Raw genomic sequence first — 5,376 nt, 5'->3', positions numbered from 1 at the left:
AACCATAATTTGTTAAACGCAAGTAAAACCACAATTTTAAACCTTATCTATAGGAATTTGTAAAATCCGACGCAAGTTCAGGGAAGTGACAAAATAGATCCTCAAATCATGGTTTTCGAGGCTAGTATACCAGTGGGAAGCTTTTGTATAGGAATTTGCAAGAAGCTGAACACACAAATGCTTTGTTTACAATATTGCCGAGCTGTTTTGTTAGTCATCACTTGTAATATCTGTTATTTCTCGTGTTCTTTGCACTATCATGATAGTTGATGAATAGATTAAAAAAATTTCTAAAGAAAAAAAAGACCAAAGGTTGAACTTGGATGGTGAGAATCAGCTTGGCTTAAAATTGTTTGATGCGTCGTGTCGCTCCTCTTGATGCAAACGTACCTTTCTTTGCAACTTTGATACAAACGTAGTCAAAGTAAACTCGGACGAGGCTATCCTTTTGCTGTTCTATATGATTCGTGGCCGTCCGTGTTAATTAGCGTCGACGGTCAGATATTCACGTTTCTTTTGACGTTCAGGTTTAGGATTTCCTACTATCTGTACAACTTCCTTATATTATCGGGCTGACGGCAGGCAGGCCTATTGCTGGCTGGCCATCTGGGCGGACGAACAAACCTAACGAAACAAGATGGGAATAAGGTCGAGGAGGCGAACCAGAGCCGCATCAACTGATCCACCGTGCCGCCGCCGCCGCCACCGCCGCCGCCGCACGGTGGACGTGCATAGTTTTCCTTGGTCGGTGATGTGGAGGGACTGGGCGGCGCTCCCCCGCGACGTACTGTGGCTCATCCTGAGCCTTCTCCCGCAGGCCGACATCCTCCGCGGCGCTGGGTGCGTGTGCGTCTCGTGGCGGCGGCTGGCCGTCGACGAGCCACTGCTGTGGCGGCACATCGACCTCGCCGCCGACAAGGACAAGGACAAGGGCAAGGACTTGGACTCGGACTCTGACTCGGACATAGACTCGGACTCGGACACAGACTCGGACACAGACTCAAACTCAGACCCACCGGCAGGGTGGCAGGCGACGGCGTGTGCTGCCGTGCGGCGCAGCGCCGGCCATTGCGAGTCCTTCCGCGGCCCCGTCGACGACATTTTCATGCTCTACTTGGCAGACAGGTAGGCACCCCACGCGGCCATCGATCAGTTGATCTACGATCTGGTCACACATGCATCTCCCTGATCAACGTCTCTTAATAACCACAGGGCGCCATTGTTGCGGAGCCTTCACGTGACGTGCCCGTACAACATGGGCCGCACCCGCATGGAAAGCGAGATCTTCATCACGATGGTGGTGAAGAAGCTCCCTCTGCTGGAGCAGCTTGTGCTGTCCGACGGCCTGATCGAGCCAGGCTCGTTGGCTGCCTTCGCCGACCACTGCCCACGCCTCCGGCTGCTCAACGCCGGCGGCTGTCACACCTGGGGCCGCATCAACAACACGTTGCGAGCGAGGCTGGAGAGCAGGATCAAGGATGTCCGGCTGCCAGTCCTGGCCGCCCGCTGCGGATGGATCCGCTTGATGCATCCTCGGACGGGACGTTTGCGCGGGTAGCAAGTACCCCCGAATTAAACATTCGCGTAATTTGGTTATAGAGTCTGTCTATGTCACATCTAAATGTGAGATAATATCTCACATCTAAGATGATGCCATTTTTTTTATTGTCCAGCCAAGCTGTTGTTTTATTGTTTGTTGGTTCTATCCGGCTCAGTTTTTGGAAAAGAAAAGACGCAAAACAATAAGGCGCACGCACCAGGTGTCTAAGATGATGCCATTTTTTTTATTGTCCAGCCAAGCTGTTGTTTTATTGTTTGTTGGTTTTTTATCCGGCTCAGTTTTTGGAAAAAAAAGACGCAAAACAATAAGGCGAACACCAGGTGTCGAACTTCCAACCTCCAACTCATGCACACGGACTTACAGCCACTATAACTAAGGACTGTTCTTGTGTAGTCACAGACGCGAACATTTAATAACTCGGTCAGCATCAGATCTGGTCAGTGGTCACTAGCTGCGTTTTCCACTTTTATTATTTTATAATTAATTTTCTGTAAGGAACAAAGTTTGGTCAAAACATATTTCAAAAAACATGTTCGTGAATTTATATATTTTTCAAATTATGAAAAATGTTAACGAATACCAAAAAAATTCTAATTGCGCTGAACAATCCATTAATATATGATGATCACTTTCTGAATACACACATTTTTTTTGCAATATACGGTGAACATTCTATTTTGATATACGGTGAACTTTTTTATATATGATGAACTAAAAGCGAACTTTTTTATATACATTGAACTAAAAGCAAATAGGAAATAAACAAAAGAAACAAGAAAACCAAATAGAGTAAACAGATAAATAAGAAGAGAACAAAAATGAACACATTTTGATTTTTTTTAAATCATAAACATGAACAATTTTAGAAAAATGAACAAATTTAGATATTTGAAACTTGTGAATTTATGAAAAAAGAAAAAAGTATCATAAAAATGAGATAAATTTTTGAAAAATAGAAAAATAAAAGCAGAGCAAAAACAATGAAGAAAATGATAAATAAAAAACAAAAAACATGAAGAAAACAAAACAAAAAACGTATCCTAACTACTTGGGCCGGCTCATCTGCAGTTTGTTCGCTGATGAGGGTGGACTTGTAGCTAGGACAAAAAAAGTCGGACCCTTAGTGGCAAGTCGAGGGTGGACTCTCAATTGGGAATAAGAAAGGTCGGACCCAAGTTGCGAGTCGAGTTTGGACTTGCAACTGGGACCAAAAAGGTTGGGCCCTAATTGCGAGTCAAGGGGTGGAATTGCAACTGAGAAAAGAAAAGGTCGAGCTCCAGTTACGAGTCAATGGTGGAATTGCAACTAGGACAAAAGATTAGGTCCCAGTTGCGAATCGTGGGTGGACTCCAAATTGGGACTAAAAAAGTTCGGGCCCCAATTGCGAGTCGAGTGTGGATGTGAAAACAAAAGAGGTTGAGCCCTAGTTGCGAGTCAAGGGTGGACTTGCAACTCAGACACAAAAGGTTGGGCCCCGGTTGCGAGTCAAGGGTGGACTTGCAACTCGGACGAAAAAGGTTGGGCCCTAGTTGCGAATAAAGGGTGGATTTGCAACTCAAACACAAAAAGGTTGGGCTCAGTTGCGAGTCAAGGGTGGACTTGCAACTCGGACAAAAATGGTTGGGCCCTAGTTGCGAGTAAAGGGTGCACTTGTAACTCAGACAAAAAAGGTTGGTCACCACGAGTCGAGGGTGGCTTTGCAACTTGGGAAAAAAAATCTACCCCCATTTGTGTCGAGAGTGAACTTGCAACTAGGACAAAAATGATCCAGGTCCAGTTAAGAATCGATGATGGACTTTCAACTAGGAAAAAAAAGGCCCGAGCCCCGTCGCGAGTCAAGGCTATACTTGCAATTAGGACCAAAAGTGTCGAGACCCGGTTGCGAGCGAGAGTGCAATTGCAATCGGGAAAAAAGGCCATGGCCCAACTGCGACTCGAGGGTGAACTTGGAACTCGGACAAAAAAGGTTGGACCCCAATTGCGAGTTGAGGGTGGACTTGCAAATGGCACAAAAAATGTCATGTCCTAGTTACAAGTCAAGGGGGGTATTGCAACTAAAACAAAAAAGTTCGGGCCTCAATTGCGAGTCGAATGTGCACTTGCAACTGGAAAAAAAAATCGAACCCAGTTATGAGTCGACGATGGACTTGCAACTAGAAAAAAAGGCCGGGTTCCAGTTGCGAGTCGAGGGTGGACTTGCAACTTGGACAAAAAAAGTTTGGGCCCTAGTTGCGAGTCGAGGGCGTACTTGCAACTGGGACAAAAAAGGTCAGGCCTGAGTTGCGAGTCGAGGGTGGCTTTGCAACTTGAGAAAAAAGGTCTACCCCCATTTGTGTCGAGAGTGAACTTGCAACTAGGACAAAAATGATTGAGGCCTAGTTAAGAATTGAGGATGGACTTTCAACTGGGATAAAAAAGGCCGGAGCCCTGTCGTGAGTCAAGGGTATACTTGCAATTAGGACCAAAAGTGTCGAGGCTAGGTTGCGAGTCGAGAGTGCAATGGCAACCGGGGAAAAAAAGGCCATGGCCCAGTTGCGACTCGAGGGTGAACTTGGAACTCGAACAAAAAATGTTGGACCCCAATTGCGAGTTGAGGATGGACTTGCAACTGGGACAAAAAAAATGTTATGTCCTAGTTACAAGTCGAGGGGGTATTGCAAAAAAAAAAAGTTCAGGCCTCAATTGCGAGTCGAAGGTGCACTTGCAACTAGAAATAAAATCGGACCCATTTGCGAGTCGACGATGGACTTGCAGCTAGAAAAAAAAGGTCGAGTTCCAGTTGCGAGACGAGAGTGGACTTGCAACTCGAACAAAGAACGTTGGGCTCCAGTTCCGAGTCGACGGCGTACTTGCAACTGGGACAAAAAAGTCTGGCCTCAGTTGCGAGTCGAGGGATGGCAAAAGCTGAGCCGAACAGGCCTAGACAACAAACATGATATGTAATAAAACAAACAACAACAAACGAGGCGGAAGGTAAAGAGAACGCTTTCATGAAAATTACAGGAACTAAATTAACCGGTGAATTTTAAAACTTATAAAATTTTAAAAATCATGGATTAAAAAGACCAAATAAATAAATAAAACAAAAAACAAAAGTTTAAGAACCAAAATAAAATAAATTAGGAAAAAACAAACAAGGGAAAACCAAACAACTTTATAGCAAAGTTGTATCCTACTATAATGCACTTAGATGTAAGGCACCATTTCACATCTATAGCAACCCCGTAAAATAAAAAGGTCAAAGAACATGGAAAACCAAATAGAGACAATAGAGAAAACAAAGAAAAATAAAAACAACTAGATGATAAGTCTTAACAAAAAAAACACATTAAAATATGTAAAAAAATACAAAAAACGCTCAGGGAAAAAAAAGAAAAAGAAACGACAGCACGCCCAGCATTCCCTTCCATCTTCTCCCCGTCACACATTTTAGAAAATACAAAATGCAAAAAAAAGTTGTATCTGGCCGTGTGGACATAATGATGCGATCTATCCATCCATCACAACAAAATGCATGCACGATCCATGAGCCCATAAAACACACAAGAAAAAACAAATAAACGGGCTAGCGAACAAACAAACTACAGAAATCCCCCTAAAAAAACTACAAAAATCGGCTTGCTGCGGGAAAGGAAAACAGCCCACCCATCTCCGTGTCGTAGAAAAGGGCCGACGGGCGAGACAAGAAAGCGTGACGCGGGACAAGCACGAGATCTCCCTTGCACGAATTTTAAAGACAAAAATCCAATGGTAAAAGACATAGATGTGAGATATTATTTCACATCTAGATGTGAAATAGCAAACCTGTTGGTTAT

The 5,376-nt window shown here is 44.3% G+C and overlaps 1 pseudogene; it reads left to right on the top strand.

The window, feature by feature from the left end:
• Positions 1–637: 637 nt before the first annotated feature.
• The window catches only part of LOC119333262, a 6,183-nt pseudogene continuing 1,444 nt past the window's right edge, over positions 638–5,376 (top strand).

Source organism: Triticum dicoccoides, chromosome 7A (genome assembly GCF_002162155.2).
Source record: "Triticum dicoccoides isolate Atlit2015 ecotype Zavitan chromosome 7A, WEW_v2.0, whole genome shotgun sequence".
Taxonomy (NCBI): domain Eukaryota; kingdom Viridiplantae; phylum Streptophyta; class Magnoliopsida; order Poales; family Poaceae; genus Triticum; species Triticum dicoccoides.
Note: the sequence above shows the minus strand (reverse complement) of the source record. Positions and strands in the feature narration are given on the sequence as shown.